Source organism: Phaethon aethereus, assembly GCF_964289735.1.
Source record: "Phaethon aethereus genome assembly, chromosome: 7".
NCBI classification, from domain to species: Eukaryota; Metazoa; Chordata; class Aves; order Phaethontiformes; family Phaethontidae; genus Phaethon; species Phaethon aethereus.
The window spans coordinates 14314609-14333138 of record NC_138583.1 but is presented as its reverse complement, the minus strand read 5'-3'; the positions used below and the strand labels follow the sequence as shown (position 1 = coordinate 14333138).

Here is an 18530-nt window from a genome sequence, read left to right as displayed (position 1 = left end):
TATCTCTCTTGATTTGGGCTGTGATGAGGCCAAAAGAGTGATCTGGGAAAATAAAGGCTGGTCAGCCTCCCTTCGGTCCCTGACAAAACCATGGGGCATGTCCTCTTGGAAGCCACCTCTGGGTGCACGAAGGAGGTCACCGGGAACAGTCAGCATGGATTTACCAAGGGTAAATCATACCTGATTGCCATCTATGATAAAATAACTGGATTTGTGGATGAGGGGAAAGCAGTGAGTGTCAATAACTTGGCTTGAAGCAATCTGTAGACAGGTAGCAATGAAGTGTAGAGATTCAGAAGACTGTTATGAAGGCCAAATAAACACTGGGACTGTTTAGACACAGCAAGTGAATAAATACATGACAGAAGTGCAGAGTGGGTAAACTGGAAGTTCTCCTAGCTCTTTGCAGAGGAAGATGTTAAACTGGACTAGCAAATAATACACTGAAAAAGGTTTAAAGGAAATAAGCATTTTACAATGCATAATTCCAATCTTTGGCACTCACTGAGACTAAGAACCAAACTGGATTCAAAACCAGAATCAGGGATTTATAAAGAGTGAGAACAATGAGTTAGGCATATTAAAAACTCTTCTGCAATTAATAAAAAACATTGTTCCACAGGACATGTGGCAACTACAACTCATAAAGTGTATCTTTGTCACATTGTTTTAAGATTTTACATCCACTAGAAGACTTTTTACAACTTCTTGAAGTATCTGTTTGGTCATTGTTCTTTACTAAGAGTGATCTCTCTTTTTGAGGCTGTTTCTGTCTAACAGTCTAAGAAAAGGTGCTGGGTATTTCCAGGCTTTTGGCAGCGTTGGCAGAACTTACACAGCAGTTGTGAATCCAATGGTGGAATGTGATGACTCTGTGGAAAGGGTTGGAAGTGTGAATCAAGGAGTGCAGGATGCCATGAGAGTATAGCTGTAAGCAAAGATGGGGTTGTGGAGAACTTGATGAAAACCAAGATGCTCATAGGAAAAGGACACTGACAAAGATGCTAGTGTTGGGGGAGGGACAGAAGAGGATGTAATCAGGATAATAGAGAGAGATCTGAACTTAACTAAAGTGGCACTGAGCTGCAGGCACACTGCTATTTTAGTCCATCTCCTGGAACTGCAGGGTTATTTACTGGAAATCTAGCCTGAAAATGCATTCTTTGTGTAATGCTCTAAGTAGGAAGCCACCCCAAGGGATGTGAATTACCAAATACTGTGAGGCTGTGGTGCAGAACATAAACCCAAACAAACCGGGACTCTCAAAGGCCTATAGATAAATATTTATTTCAGAGTCAATTTAAAACCAGAATTTTCATCCAGCAAGAGCACAGTAATCCTGCAGGTCTAACTTGGCTCCGCTATTTGCTCGCGCCACATTCCCAGCCCGGACAGATTTTTATGTTCAAAGACTTGGGGTCTGCAATGGGGTCAGCACTGTCTGTGTCAGGTAACAGAAAGGGCACTTTTCATAGTACTTAACAGTATAACACAAATCGTGGAAACTAATAGTAACTATAACCCAAGTCTATTAGAAAAATGACATGGAACAGACAGGATTTATGATTTACACTAGATGTTCAAGAATTAAAATACCATTTAATTCTTCAAACAGCCTCAAATTAAGATTCCCTGGAATTCATCCCGGAGTAATGATGTGGCACACTTACCTTTCACGAATTTGCAAAAGACCCTTACCACAAACTAATCTGTTGCTGACAAACAAATTTTTAAATATTTGGATTTCTTTAGGGAAGTTTGTGAACGTTCATTCCTCTTACTGAATGCTTTTTCATTCATGAATAACCACAAGGATGCAAATGCAATTATTTTTTGAGCATGTGGTGTTCCTGAATGAATAAATGTCTCATCGTTTATCTTCATCTGTGGGCACCTATAAAACTGTGGTCTCCATTTTTTTTTTTTTTATACCTCAGAGAAACTCTGTATGTTAGATAAAACGCTGTGACAGCCTAACAGCTGAATTAAAGTCCTCAGATACCAAAGTAAGGAACAGTAATGCACACTTCTATTTGTGTAATTTGGTATTTATACGTGCAACATCTTTGCTATAAAAGGCAGATCTTTTTTGGCATAGCAGTTGAAGGATGAGCAGATTTTAGGAATTTAACTGTGGGAGTCTGTTATCAACTTTCTACATAAGAAAAAAAAAAAGGAAGGAATAGGATCACAGTGAATTCCCCCAGACTAGCGATGAGTTTTTGGTCATGTGCTTAATGTGTTTGGTTGCCAAGCAAAGTCAGCTGTAGGTGACACAGTTGGTAGCTTTCAATAATTTTGATTCTAAAGAAAGGCTTTAAAAAGATATGGCTGATAGGATAGTGCATGGAAAAGGTCTTTTGATTAATCTTATTATAGTGAGCTTATACAAACCCAGAGGCTGCTCTGCAGAGGTAAGTGTCATGATGCCCATTTCACAGAGAGGAAACTGAGGCATGCATGGGTGGAAAAAATGTGAAGGGCAGGAGCAGGGCTGGGAGGAGAATCTAGGTGTCTTGGCTCTGGGCTCAGTTCCTTATTTCGGGCATTGTATGTTTCCTTTTAACAGACAGATACTTGCGTGTCTGTCCTGACAAATTGCTTCTTATGCATATATTGTCATTATTAACGCAACCCCAAGGCAAGACAATTTAGTGCAAAAATGGTATTTCTCTAAGCCATCTAGATTTGGGGCCTGATTTATTTGCTATGAAGCAATCACTTTTGTCTTCCTGTTAGGACTGCTGCCACGTGGCCCCTGACACTGCTGAATCATGCCCTCACGCTCGTACACAGTGGTAATATTTATTAAATGGAACACTTATGTCAACAATCAATGCTTGGCAGTGGAGAAAACATGACAGGAAATATCTTTAGTATCAAAAGGGTTGTTACACAGCAGGATACATGCACTGCTTGAAAGTAGACGTTTATGGCTCTTTAGCTGGGTCTTCACTGATATGCATCTAGAGAAAAGACCTCAATTACAGATAAGGGGCCAATTGGTGTGTTAACATCCCAATCTACCCTACTTCTTCAAAGCTCTGCAGATTGTTGTAGTACTCTCTGGAACGACAATGTTCAGATATAAAATCAGCAGCAACTGCAAAAACATGTACCATTTTGCTTACTAATAAGTATTACGGCAGTACAAGAGAACAGAGATGTATTGCTTGAGGACAAAGAATAAGACACAGATGTAGGGTACCCATAAACCAAAAGAACTGCAAGCTGAAAGCAAGACGACAGTTGTGGCAAGCAGGGGGACTCCAGTGTCTAGTTCCCTAAGGTTCCTTTGGAAGTTTTAGCGAAGTACGGGAAGTTTATTGCATGTAGCATCATTCTGAGACCCAGCATCTCTTGGAGGCTTTGTGGGGAATAAGGAGCACTCAGCTGCCTGAAAACTAAGAGCTACAGGATTTGGATGAGGATCTGGTTTTCAGTCTTGTTCTCTAGGGAAAAAAAGAAAGGGCCACAAACCACCTCATTACCAAACTTAAAAATGGCAATAGGTGAATTTTCCTATGGAAGCTCTGCCCTCTGCCATGAACCAACATGAATTCCTGCTCAAAATCCTTATTTCCAAGAAGCCACAAAGCAGAGAGAGAAGGAAATTTTAGTTACTTTAGGGGTTGGGTTTCCACTAAGGAAGTGGATTTTCACAGCGAAATGCTTTGTTTGAAGGGGAAAAAACCAACAGAACAGAAAAAGCCCCAACTAATTTGTAATTTCATCCTTTGGACGTGAAGCTCTTCTGTCCCCATCCTGTCATGCTAAGCTTCGGTTTCTGTTTTGCAGTCCGTGAGTCATCAAGTGACCAGACTGCAAGCTCTTCCACACATACTTACATACTCTTCTGCTCTGTTTGCCTCCCTCTTTGTTCCACTGGGATACGGAATTATTATTTTGCTGGGAGGGAAGAATGTCAATGATTATGTGCAAGATTAATTCAGAACCTGCTTACTGGAGGTGCACACCTCAAAGATAAACATCCTGCAATTGTAAATCCCAGAACTGCCTTTTTTTCTTGAGCCTATGCTTGGAATTTTTGGAAGAAATCTCTGGGTGCTCTGATCCAGACTCACTACTCAGGACTTTGCTTAGTAAGCATTACAAATGTTTAATAGCGTCCCAACATTATAAGTGAGCGCACGTGAGGAAAAACCCAAACCAAAAGATTCAGAGATGTTTTGTATAAATAATTAGAAATTGGCTTAGGATTTAAAAAAAAAAAAAAATTCAAGAAATATTGAATGCCCAGGAGCTTATGAGCATCCAGGTCCATGGTTTGGATTCTGTCCTTTTTGTAACTGCAAATCCAGAGCTGGGCTGGGCTCAGGCACTGAACAGTTTGCCCAGGCAGGCTCAAAGATTCTCTGGTCTGGAGCTGGGGATCCAAATTATTTCCAAGAATAACTTACATTTACATTTTTTCCTCTTGTCCTCCAAGGGCCTAGCTATATTGCTCTTGGCTTATGGAAGGTGCATGGACATCAAAGGGGATCTTCTATAGTAAGACAATGTGTATCAGACCCTACACAAAAACGGAGAAGAAAAAAGTCCTTTGTATGTTTTGAAATTATGATCTAAATTTTAGAGCAAATTCTCTGAATGTCACAGGCTGCTGCTGCTTGCTGCTCCACACCACGATAAGTGAATGAATAATGGGGTATGTTATCCCTATCCTTATTTACCAAATTTCATGGGTTTCAAACACTATTTCCTGAAGCTAGGAATCTAGCATAAAGGACGGGACAAAATCCAGAAACAACACTGAAGTTATCAGCCATAGCTTTCTTTCAACATACCTGCAGTAGTCTGTTCTTTATTCTAATTGTTAGCTCAGCCAGACTGAGGTGATAGTGGTGAAGTGTAGTGAGACCGCAGTATTATTTTTCTTAGCTGCTAAGATATGGTGGATACGTGTTAGGCAGAATATATATTCTTCCAGGCATGTCTCAAAGGGCCTGCTCACTGAAGTGTTTACGTGGAAACCACAACTCCCCGAGGAAAACAAAATTAGGGAGGGAAATTTCTGTCCACTTGCTAGAATTTGCTATAACCTCTCGCACCAGATTGTGTTCCAAAAAGAGCTGATTTTCTTTTTTTTTAATGTTACATTAGAATCTGGGAAAAGCCATGCATTGAAAGTACATAGTCCTGTGCTAACCAGGTTTTCAGCTCAACTGCAGGAGGAGAGTGTTGTTCTGTTGGAATATAGCCAGCATATCTGTACTCATTTGAAGTATATCTAACTGAAACAAGATACATAATGGAGGCATAAAAAACCCCCAGCAACTCCTGTGAAGATGCATTTTAGCCAAAGATGCCAGCCACCCTGCTTACGTAAGTCAGGGCTATGCAGCTGCTAAAGATGCTTTGCTCAGGTATCTGCACAAGGGAGACCTGAGAAGTTACCCATCCCAGTTAGTGTTTTTTTCATGTGGAGAGAAAGGGGCGGGGAGAGAGAGAGGAGTATCTCTTCCTTTTTTCATCTCTCTAGATGATGTGTGCGGGATAAAACAGTTCTCTCTGGAAACAGTAGAAAAGCACAGGCAGGAGCAGATGTTCCTGGGAAGCTCCTGGATTTTATGGAAGTGGAAAGACGCGGGGCATCTAATGCCTCCTCATCCCTACTAGTGAAATGGCCAACAGAAGAGGAAAGAAGAGATTGAGTAAAAGCCACGTATTGGTAGAACAACACTGGCACGATGGCAGTGATAGTAATTTCAAGTAGTGAATGAGCAGCAACTGGCTTGATTGCAGCTACAGGAGGGTTACACCCATTGTAACAGCTGGCATTTTGGAACGTGGCCTACAAAATACACTGAAATGGTAAGTGACCTCAAATTTCACTCGGACATTTTATGCGTTTATGTGCACCCACAGCAGGTTGTTTGCCATCTCCCATTTTCCCCCTCTGCTACACAAACAGAGCCCGGTTCAATTTACCTTACTAATAAATTTACATACTTTCACATCCAAAGTGATGGAAAAAGGCCAGAAGTCTACTATAAAGCGAGAACTAAACTGAGGTTTCTCTCCCGAGGGCCCAGCGAACATGCTGTGAACAGTACATCTCACCACCGCTTAGCCTGCTAATCTTCCAGGGCTCTGAAACCCGAGACTTGGTGAGCTACGGCGAGATTTGGAGCTGTGCGTTGAACACGGCTTAGCTCTGGTAGAACAACTCACTCTCCTGAAGCTGATTCTTTCTCTCTTGGTTTTACTACATTTTCAGCTCTAATCACAATTACAGCCCTCTTTTTCTCCCTGACAGGTTCTCCCCCTTGACACACACAGACTGGTTTTGGTTCTTAAAGCCTGGGAATACACAGGGATATCTGTATCTTTAGACAAGACAGGAAAGAAAAGGCCCAAGTAATAAAGCCCAAATCCAGCTTGAAAGCTCAATTTCAGGCAAAAGAGTGGTTTAGCCTTAATAAGACCCTTAAGTTAGAAAGTTTAAATGAAGATGAGAGACGCTGTTCCTATCTTGCAAGAACTCATATAAATAACTTGAGTGGAGGTTCCATGACTGCAGATAGTTTAAAAAAAATTTCAAAACAATATCCTTCCTTCAGGTCACGGCACAAAAGATAAACGAGTCTAACCAAAATATTGGTAGGAGAGAAATCTTTAAAGGGAGAGGGATAAACTTGCTCTCAGCATGCAGAGCTGAGTCCTGATTCTTTATCTGGCTGCTAGAATCATTACAGTGAAAAAGAGAACCCAAGAAAGTCCTCATTATATGAAAGAAACATTGCAGAGTGCTGTTTCCTGGACCTGGCTTTAAACCAGAATATCTTGTGTGGGTGAGACTTTAAGAATTCCTTTAAACATGACTTAGATCACGAGGCATCTGTGGAGCATTACTGCTCAGATCCCTGGACCACCGCTTTTGCGTATGGATAGCTTCAATGAATATATTGGATTTTTGAGGGTTTTTCTTTTTCCCTGATTTAATGTTGTACCATCCTCTCTTCACCAAGGGAGTGGTTTCCTCATTTGTGATGTGGTAGCTTTTGCCAGTTTTGGAAATTCCAGCTTGAAATAAAAACGCATCAGTGTCTACAACATGTTGTTATAATTATGTCTGAACCAAAAATTGTTCACATTATCTAGTCAGAGGGAAGTTCCTGCTCTGATCTGCGACTGAACTTTGCAACTTGACTGGCCTGCTTTTTTGCATTGCTTTTTTTTATGGTAAGAGCTTCTAGGGGACAAGAAAAGTTACCTGATAAATGTTGATGGAGCTAACGGCATGTTGATAGGTATTAGCAATTTATTTAAATGCATTTTCAGACCCGACTCGGCCCCAGAAAAAGGAGGCATTAAGCCGCCCACACCACCACGCGCCTCTGCCCGTGTGCAAGCAGGCTTCCTTTCCCAGGGCGGCCGCACGAGCTACGGGAAGAATTCCCCGGCTGGCAGCAGCCTGGCGGGCGGCAGAACACAGACCGGAGCCGCGCTCGGCCGCACGGCCCCTGCGAGGCCCGTTCGGCGCAGAGATCCCGCCGCGCGGCTTCGCACCCGGGGTCGCAGCGGGGACTGCCGCCGCTCACCTCCGGGGAAGAGGGAGGCGCGCGGGGGAGCAGGGAGTCGCTCCCATGCGCCCGACGCCGCGCCGCAGCCCTGTTCCTGATGGTTCGTGCAGCTGCTGGACGGGGTCTGGTTTCAGGGGCTGTGAGCTGCAGGAGCAGGTGGGACTCCCGGGCAGGGGCTCCAGACCCGGGGCAAAACAGAGGGAGAACTCCGTTCCCAGGGTGGCGAGGCGTCTGACAAGGAAGTACTTTGTGAGCTTCGCTTTCCCCCGTGACGCCAGCCCCAAGGGTCCCTGCAAAGGCACCTGTCACTGCCGGGGTAACAGGAGCCTGTGTAGCGATGCAGGAGAACTAGTCCAAAGCGTAAGAGCAAATGTTGTTGCGCTGCTCAACATCGAAGGTAATTACTGCAGTAATTTTTCTGTGTGGTAGAAGCTCTTCGTTTGGGTCTGTGTACATGCACATCCTTTCAACTCATCAACTCTGCCAAGCAGCGCTTGTGAAGCTAGGGTTTTATATCACCGCCCACGTTAACCGTGGCAGAAAGGAGGACAGGATGCTCCTTATTTACTGCCATTCTGGGGATTCTTCTCCAGAGCTTCCTATCGATGTTTTTACAATTTAAAGTAATCTGTAATTTAAAGCCACAATACCCAGGCCAACGATAACAACAGTCCTCCTGTTGAGCTCTGTGGAAGTTCACATCCTCTGCTTTGTATTCCCCCTCTCCCCTGCCTGCACCTGATGTGTTTTGCCAGTAGGCTGACATCAGAGGTAATTTTCAAACACCAGAAGCTTCTGTGATATTCATTTCAAATGCTGTTTTTACACTGAAGTGTGTGCATAGAGGAGATCGTTCTGGGGCAAAAGCTTTGTGGTTGAGGACTGGGCTGGGAAGGGCTGCCTTCCTGGGAGATGCCTGAGACTGAGCCTGGCTTCTCAGGTCAGACCTTACTCCTCTGCGTGCCACAGGGACAATGCGCTGCCCACCTCAGGCAGGGGCTGTGATGGAGGTTAATGCAGATGGAAAGCCCTGTGCCTCAGTTTGGTTGGAGTTAGTGGGACCCTCACACACATTTAGGACTTTGTGACCCTCGGCTTTTAGTTAAAGATTTGTTGGTATTCAAGTTAATATCTTTTCTTAAAAAATGTCATTATTCATTTTCCAGTTGGGCTATAGACCTTCATGTATGATATATTCCTATAAACCTGGAGGTTTTGACTGTTTCTTTTGGAAGATGAAATGTTATTGGAAGGAAGTTTGGGCTCAGAAGGAGAAAGAGCGGGGGGGGAAAGCTTTTAGGCCACAATTTCAAAGTGACCTCATTAGCCCCTCTAAGTGAGCAGCACTCCAAGTCATGGCAGTGGTAAGACTGTAGGACAGTACTATGTGTCAGGCCTTCCTGGCCTTCTGTATGCTGTATATATTTTTCCTATAGCCGCCTTTGCACTCTGGCCAGGCCAAGATTTGTGTTTGGGAAAAGCTCTCAGAATTGGAGTCTCTTTTAGCCCAGCTCTGAGCTCCTCTTTGGTCTGTTAGTTTTGCTGACGCAGATGCTGTAGAAAAGCTGGTGTGAAGGTTATTGAATGCAACCTGTGAAACGAGCGGGGGACATTGAGCAGTCTTCATCCATGTACAAACAGAAGTTGTAGCTCTTGCCTGCACTGATGATGAGGACATAAAGAAAACTGTGAGCTTTATGTATCCATTTTTCTCACCTATATGCATAAGTACAGGTTGATTTTACTCTCAACCACTTCAAAGAACCGAAACTCTTTTTCTCAGGGGTGAGGCATACCTGGTGGCTGGTCTCTATCAATGTTTAAAAACTGTAGCAGAGTTTTGAAAAGAATTTACCATGTGTACGTGTTATGCTGTTTTATCATTCCCTGCTGGCACCCTGCCCTCTTAGCAGCTCTCCAGCAAAAGGGATGGGATGTTTCTAAACAGAGATTGCAAAGCTGTGCACAGCCCCGAGTTGTCTGCAGGCATCTACATGCCCCCATCTACACGTTTCCCCATTCAGATGGGGAAATAACTGGGACATGGAGAGCAGAAAAACCATCCCTTGGCCTCCATATAGCTCACTTTTGCATCATATCGGTTTTTGAAAAGTAAAAATCCACCCTGCACTAGTTATTCTCAGGATTGCAACCTAAAGGAGGGGATCTTTGTTTCCTTTTTGTACAAGTGCGCTGAACTCCTTCCTGTTCTGGGTGGTACCTCAAAGAACTTAGTGCTTAAGCAGAGTCAGAGGGAGGTGTCTGGGCTTTGTCTTCCAAAATAAGAAACTCCTTTTGGATATTTAGGTCAGTGTTTACACACATCCACACCATGAATTCTTGCCCTTCACCATCCTTCCAAAGTCAGGCAATTCCACAATAAACAGAAAGCAGAAATTCTTTGCAGGCATCTTCTGTGTGATAGGCGATTATGTTGATGGCTTTTGAATCCGTTCTTTGGATGCATCTGGGTTTCCTCGTAGAACACTGATTTCCAGGTCATGTATTTTGGGAAGGGGATATATATCAACAGTTACTTAATAGTGATTTCCATGAGCTAGGCACCCAACTAACTGTCGAAAATTTAAGCTATAGGAAGTATAAGTAAACAGCCTATTTCTAAACAGGCTCAGCAGCACATAAGCCTGGGCGCTGAAATGGTTCTTGGTCTAGTTCAATAACCCTCATCAGCAGTTTTTGTTACACTTGTCTGTATGGTGATTATCTTTTCCTCCTAACTGTGGAGTCCTTAGCATTCAGTTTGAAGAGAACAGAAATGTCTGTTTATAGGACAGCCCCATCAAAAACAGAAATGAAAGGAAATAGAAGAGAGTTGCAAATATCTAAAGGTTTTATGTACTTGGGCCTTTCTCATGCCATGTTCAATTCCCCTTTCCCAATATGCATAATATCATCACTGTGCACCCTGGAAAATGATGACTTGCTTTATAGCTTCATTCCCTTTTAGTTCCCTGGCAAGAAAGAAACATGAAAAACTCCTTTGCCTGTTTGCCAGGGAGAAAACAAAAGTCTAGGTCCTCAACTTTCTAGAAAATTCCTTACTACTTGTCTCCTTCCATGTAACATAGAGACTTTTGAGCCCCTTTAATCAGCAATATCAAATACATCAAATGGTGCAGAGCACCATCAGTTACTGGCTGTGTCAGTTTGGCGAGGCACCAACCTGGGCAGACAGGGAGGAAACTATTACTGGAGGATAAAGCTGTATGTCTTTTTTTTTTTCCATTTTTTTTGGTACATTGAAAGTTAGGATTAATAAAGGTCTAGTTTTGCCTTTTGCCATGATCTGCACATAACAGTGGATGTGTACCTTTCTGGTGATCTTTTCTTTCTGTCTCTTAACATATACTCAATCTCTGCAGTTAGATAATCTGCACATCTCTTGACACCTCTTCTTGCTAACTATGTGTATTTCAGGATTTTCTCAAAGCAAAAATCAAAAAGCAGGGACTATCTGCTGCTTCGTCTATGTATTTTAGCTCTGCACTTAAACTTGTTCTCATCACTACTTGCTTAGACCACGATGAACAGCACAGCTAATAGTTTCTGCTACAGCTGAAGCAAAAGTATAGGCAGAATGAGTATTTCCAAGCTTCTTAAAGTTACGGTATAAACAATATGACCAATCATTTCCAAATGGGCTATTTCCTATTTTTATTGTTTTTCAGTATCTTCCTTTCCTAACACAACAGGAATTTGTTTGCTAGGCCATGCTTCAAGCAAATGCAGAGAAATAAAAATGAACCTAAATGTTATTGTCAGCAGAAAAGTCCAGCAGTGACGAAGAGAATGTGCACCGATGTGAGCAGAGGGACCACAACAGCAGACTATAGAGGCAAGCACTCATCAGCTTTAGCTAGCAACCAACACCATAGTTCTCCTTTAAGCTTCCTTTGAAATTCAATGAGCGGGTATGTTGGGACACACAAACAATATGAACATGAATAACACTAATAGCAGTAAACAACATAAAGCGCTTTAGCCGAGGACCGAACTCAAGTCTCATGTATGGCAGTGCCAAACATAGCCTCAGAAGCATAAGCCAAGATTCAGTAATAATGTCTTAACCCATAAAACATGTCCTCACTCAGCTGAGGCTTCAGATCCAATTCTGAATTGAAAACACAAGAAATGAGGCTGACACATGTCAAAAGAAAGAGCTGGTACAGTTGTTCTTCACTATGCTGGCAAAAGAATATTTCATTCTGGATCACTGACACTCACAGCCTTCCATAAGTGTTTTTAGGAAACGTGGATTGTGGCTCTTTCAGATCATCAGAAATGCACGCAAGCAGTTTTGTGTACATTTAGGGACAGAAACAGGGAGCAAGCCAGACCTGGAGAATCACTGTTACAAAGGCAGCTTCCACTTTATCTGCAGCATTTATGCTTTATGCCAGTCGATTTTATTTGAATAAAAACTAGTGGGATGATATCAAGGTCACACCATTCAAAGAAAAGGAAAATAATTCTAACCCACATCAAGCTCCTTAATTCCTTTTGACAATGGCAGCATAACCGTCATCTAACATTCATAACCATTCATCATAACCATTCATCTAGCATCATCCAGCTGGTATAGCTGTTAAATAATATTATATAACTTAACGTTAAGAGGTAAACTCTTTCTAAATTATTAAGTGTTGAAGATGATGCATTGTATTTATAGGGAGGGCATTTCTCCCATCTGTTAGTAAGCTTTGGGGTTTCTCAGTGCTATCTGAACATTTATAGCATTCAAGCCTTAAGAATACTGATTTTTTTCATGTGCAAGCACAAATACGATTAATATTTTTGTTCTTGAAACACTGTCCATTAAAGTCTGATTATATTATAAAGAGCAACTATCTAAAAATTCTATCTGTTGAGTAGGTTTCATCCATCCAGGCTTATTTCAGAGGTTGCTGAAAGCCAACGGACTTTCCATTGCCTTCAGTCAGGCTTTAGATTATTCCTTACTGGTCATTCAGGGGAGTATGTGGCTACCTTTGTAGGAGTGGTACAAAGGTGTCTTGTTTTTTAAGGATGAACCAACACACTTAGGATACAGCGCTCTGGATTACATCCTTGCTGGCAAATCAACAATACCTATCTTGATTTGTATGTTCTCTTGTAGTGGGTCTTTGTTTAAAAACATAGATAGTCTCAATGCTCCTAGTACATGGTAATTAGGTGCAATTTTCCTTTCTTCCAAGAAAGCCTGATAGCTAACTCTCTCCTGCCCAGTCTTGGTTGTGTACTGTTGTATTCCTGAGGCTCACTTGGGGCTAACTGCAGGCGTATCTGGCTGTGCCGACTGGGATGGTTTTTGGGTTTCTGCAGACATGGCCTGTAACAAACCCTGAGACTGTGTCTTGTAGCTGCCTCCGTCCCTTATAGACACCTCCTGACGGGCTTTTACACTTTGAGTCAGCAAAGCCCAGTGGTGAGCCAGCCCCCTCTGTTTGTGGCAAAAGAGAATGGGGAAGCTGCTACATGTGCTTTCAGGTTACTCTTCTTTAACTTGCCAGATCAGTGTTAGCAACAGAGGAAATAGTGCTTGGATCTATGATCCAGAGACAGATCTCGCGTGCTACTAACACCATCCTTGAAGTGGAATTACAGCTAAGGTAGAGACAGGAGTGGAAACAAAGACCTCCAGAGAACTGTGCCACTGTCTAATAATAAAGAATTGAAATTGCAAGTTCCTCACAGACTCTGGGTTTCACTTGTGGTTCATTCTGTATACAAAGGAAAAAAAGAAATATCCATACGTGACACTGGGGCTTGCAGTGTCTGCATTCATGATTTAAGGACTTGCTTTGCCTGATTATGCTAGGAGCGGAAGCTTTCTCTTACTCCCCAGCTTTCTATTGTCACAAGCCACATCATTTGATTTAGAAGACAATTTGCTGAGCTATATGCTGGAAAGGACTATGGTATAAGAACTACAAGTGTAGCTGCTTTGGGCTTCAGGGTTTTGGGAGCTCTGCAGTTTTGTGTGACAATGCAAGAGAGCCTGTCCAGTTTGCTGGCAACAGCTCTCCCAGCAGAAGTAGCTGCTCCCCAGACCTCCGTCAAATTGAAAGGCCAGACTCAGCCATGCTGTTCCTTAAAAGTGACATAGCCACAGGAACGGATTTGTGACAAGATGGCAAAAGAACAAATCCCACCATAAAAGAACAACAATGAAAGGCCGTAAGGGAGGAAAAATGAATTCCAGAGTGGGCTGATGTGCTTACGCAAGACAATTTACACAATCACAGCATTGTACAAAGAAACAAAGATATGGCCTTGGGGAAGCCACTGCCATTTTGTAAGTAATAGTTAAAAAATGCTTGCGCTGACTGTACCAAGAAATGCCTGTAGAGGCAGGGGCCTTAATAAGGAGCAGCAGGCAGCACCCCGGTGGGTAAACAGTAAGACATGGCTCCCTGAGCAAAAGGCTGGCCCCTTGTAAACACAAAAGGCTTTATGCGGAGCTGCATGCTCTGGCTGTATCTCTGAGCCGTGCAGCCTCGCACTGGCCTTCGCGTAAATACTTCTGGGCTATATATATTCTTAGAGATGCATGGGGACAAGAGGTTTCACAGCAAGAGCTTCCATCCTCACTTTATATTATTGTCTGCGTCTCCGGTGCATTGGGAACTCGGCGTGCTCAGCTGTGTTTTTAGAGCAAGTTCCTCCAGCACGGCTTCTTTGTTCCTCTTCTGCTCCAATCTGCTTGTATTTAGGCTTCCCCAGCAGGGTGGGAAAGCTCCACAAGTGTCAGTAAAATATTAGGTTTTGTTTTCTTCTTTCAAGCTAAGAATCTAGCAAATGATAAAAAGCACTGTGGCAATCAAGTTGTTGTGGGGAAAAAGGTGTTTTTGCAGCTATGAATATAAGTTATTGGGGACTGACTTGGGAATTTGGTAGCTGTCATTTAAAACAAGCAGTAGGTCCCCAAGGTCATCAAAGCAGAATGCTTTGCTGGATGAGGTGGCTTTAGAGTGCTGCACTGAGTTTCCAAAATGCTGGTGATTAGGATTTCAGACCATGGGGATCCCAGTCTGATGAGGAAACTTATGGCAAGATCTGTTGTTGCCCAGAATTTCTTTTCTTCCTGCGTTAGCATAGATTAAGATAAAAGCACAAAAAGGTTTTTTATAATAAAAGTAACAAATAAAATTTGGGAAAATTATCCGTAAGATGAAAAAAAAAAGTCACCAGGTTTTCTAAGGGGGCCTCATTGTATCAAGTACTTGACTTCATGCAACTGCAGTAGGATTTGGTGACAGAATCTCAGTCCGGATGATGTCTTGCTAATAAATAAGTATTTTGTAGATTTCCGAAGTAGAATGATACTTCTGTAGATATATCAAACACAAGTTCCAAGGGAGTAACTGTGGGCAGTTGTAACTGAAGAGTGTTAGGCTACTATAAAGTGGTGGTGGTGTGTGTTGCTGGTTTTTATTATTAAGACTTCATTTTAAATGTCTACAAAGAAAATTCCTAACAGTAAGGTATAGCTGTCAGGGTAGGAAATGGCAGAAATGCCACTCTTTTAGCTATTTGAAGTCAGGCTGTGTAGAGCACTCCAGAACATGCTGCCTGAAACGCAGCAGCATCAGATGAGGAAACAGCAAGGCTAACTCAATGGGCCATTCCATTTTGGGTTGTGACTGTTGCTTCCTCCAAGCCTCCAACAGTGTCCTTCCTCTTCATCCTGCTCAGACTTTCACCTGCAGATAGAACTGTGCAAATATCTACTAGGATGAAATAGTGGGGAATTTCAAGTGTGTCTCTATTGTTTCCCCCTTTCCAATTTCCTCACTTTCTAGTCAGAAGAGAGACAAAGACTTTCCAGAGTTGAGATGACAATCCTTCTCATGCCCTTAGTTGGACAAGATATACAAACAGTTATGCTTCAGTTTCCAAGTTGGTATGTTCAGCACCTGAAAGCAGCAAACCATCTTGGCACAGATATATATATGTGCACGTTAGCTAAGATTTAGGTCTATGTGACAACATAAAAGGAACCATTACTTTAATGCTACCAGTAGCATTTAAGGTATCTATACTCATGTAGTTTTAGATGCCTATGCAGTTCTCCAATTTAGTTCACAATTTAGCAAATGTCTAACTTCAAGCCACCCCTTCATCATTTTGTCATCTTAAGCAAAGAGCTTTTTGGCACGGCTCACCACATGAGAAGAGCACTGCTCTCCTGGTGCTCTGATCTCCATCATCTTTGGATTCTTCTGCACGAACAGGATAACACTCTTTCAAATTCACAATGCAGCCAAAACCTGGGATACATTTCTTCTCCACTGTGTTTTTTAAAATAATTTGGTAGACAGGTATAATGCTGTATGTGTCTCTGTGGGATTATTCCAGTTTGTTACTAGCCTGGCTGATAAGATACTCCAAGTTGTATTAGTGACCAGTGATTACACATGGTTGTTTTGTTTCATTTTGTTTTTCACTTGAATGTAAATCTTGTAGGATCAAAGGGCTCTATAATCAGAAAGAGGTTATGAAAGTAATGTTTCCATGTCTACCTGCCATGTGCCTTAAGGCCACAAAAGCAGCTGTCTTTCAACCCTGAAAAGAAATAATAATAAAAAAGCAAACCATTAATTAGAATGTGGAATTGACTTCATTGTGAAGCATGGAAGCTTCAACAGTCATTTAAAATGGGACAGCAAGAGGGGGAAAATCCCATGTTAGTGGAAGACTGCGCTAACCTAGATGACTGAGCAGGCGTTCTCTGGCAGGATTTCCAGGGGTTTGTTGCACAGCAGATCAGCAATAAACCCGGGAGGCTGTTGTACCAGCTGAAACGTTAATGTGAAGCGGGAATATGTTGAAACAGATTATGTACCCTGAAAAGAGCCTTTATGGGCATTGTAATTGCTTATGTTTGTAATTCTGTAATGGGAATTTCAGGTTTGTATATAAACAATGTGAAAAGTGAACTAAGTAACATGAACTAGTATTTTACTTTTGAGAAATCTTTTGTAAAACTTGATGTTTACATGACAGTTAGCACTGTCCTCCTGCCAGAAGATATTGAAAAGACAGGAAATGAACTGTGCTGTCATTTACACCCCATGAAAAGACATTTGATAGCTTAGAAAGATTTCTTGGTTTCTCTAGTGACTTGTTTCTAATGTAAGCTTGCTGTCTTTATATTCTGGTCACGTACAGAGCCAAGCACAACAGCAGCACTGAAAAAAAAAAGATAAAGTGTAGGGCCAACTCCATTCTAATGTAGCTTCATTGCAGTCGGTGGAGTTAAGCCAGGAGAGAATTCGTCCCAAAGATTTTGTAACAACGAAGTATTAAAATGAAGCCTAATAGAGCATTAGAGCTGACAGGACTAACAGGAATTTATTTTCCATTAACTTCCACTCAGCATATAAAGAAAAATGGTAACAGGAAAACTTTCCAAAGCTGTAATGAGCATGCACAGCCTCTGTCTTCTCTGAAAAGGAAGCTGGCCTTTCCCATAGGTTTCCATAAATGTATCTACCTCCCTATAAATGCACACTGCTATCTTCTGTTTTCGATCAGCTCGCTTGTCCGGTTAGGTCCATGCAACTGCTAACTTTTAAAGCTGAGTCCATGCCAAAGCTGGCTGTGCTCGCAAAGTAAAACAAAACATTGTACATGTAAAGGGGGAAAAAAAAGGCGTGTTGCTGATCAAGACAATGATAGGAATGACCTACCAGGACAGATGCACACCACATCACATAATAAATATACCATTACTGCATATGGTATGACATCACAGATGTGCCTGAACACACTTGATGATTTAGCACCTTTTGCTGTGAGATAAAGCTGTGCCAGATTAAGACAGAATGCAATCCAGGCAGCTGAACTATGAAATGCTTTCACAAAGACCATAATTAATAAAGTGTTCCGTTCTTTTCAATATTGCATGTTCAATACTAAGGGACAACAGGTGCTTCATGATCAAAGATCTCCAGTTACAAAGATGTGTAGGATATAGAAGCAATACTCTGTCAGGGCAAGGGTTGTGGGGTTTTTTTACCCTGTTTTTTTTTTTGTGTGTGTGTTTTTTTTTTCTTGTGTATCCTATCAAGATTTTTTTCTTGTGTATCCTTTCCACACAATCCAAGTCATTTGCTTTTCTCAAGTAAGGAATCAAGAAATTTTTCTTTAAGCCCATCCAGGGCTCATAGTTAACCTGATATTCTACATTTTGATCTGGGCTACATTATTTCTCTTTTCTAATCCTATTTGATAATGACAGAATTCGCAGAGGATCAGATAAACATTCCCAGGTTTAGATTCCTATCAAAAACTTTCTAGGCCTGCTAACATGAATTGGATATATCTAGATGAAAGACTTTTAGCATCACCTGTACCCTGGTTGTGTGGAATAAATTGGTAGTAACTTTTCCTGTAGTACTCGGCATGCCTGTTTCCTGTCCCTCTGCAGTTAGCTTAGCAAAAGTCTAACATGCAAAAGGATGAGGCAAAGCCAAATATCCGTACTCTTTCAGAGCTCCATAAAAGGTTAGTTGGGATCTGGTTCTATACAGACTTTTGCAAATAGTACTATTTTATCTGATTCGATTAAATAAACTGTTTCTAATGCTTGATGAGCATTCTCACTCCTGTGACTGAAAACAGTAACCTCTTGTGCTGCTTCCACAGTCAGCACCTAACAACGCATGAAAACGGCACAAGCTGTGGCTTAGGTCACTAGCCAAGTTTGGGGCATGTAACTGCAAGATTACTTCAGCCTCACTAGCTGGCCTCATGTTCTTTCCTAAATCCTGATTGCTGCTGTTGTCCTGCACCACTCCGATGACCTCTAAAGAGAGAGTAACACCTATGCTAGCTAGAGATATTTGAGACTAAGTATAGTATTGCCACTGAAACTGAAAGTCACCTGAAATCTTAGTTTCAACATCTTCTTTTGAAGGTGTTACTGCAGGGTTTCTAAAACAATACAAATAGTCTTAT

At 41.9% G+C, this 18530-nt stretch overlaps 1 protein-coding gene across 1 annotated transcript in view; it reads right to left on the bottom strand.

Moving 5' to 3' along the window:
- ZCCHC24 (zinc finger CCHC-type containing 24) overlaps positions 1 to 18530 on the bottom strand; it is a gene marked incomplete at its 3' end in the record, with an annotated part of 112379 nt that overhangs the window by 47073 nt on the left and 46776 nt on the right. The gene's annotated exons all lie outside the window — the stretch shown is intronic.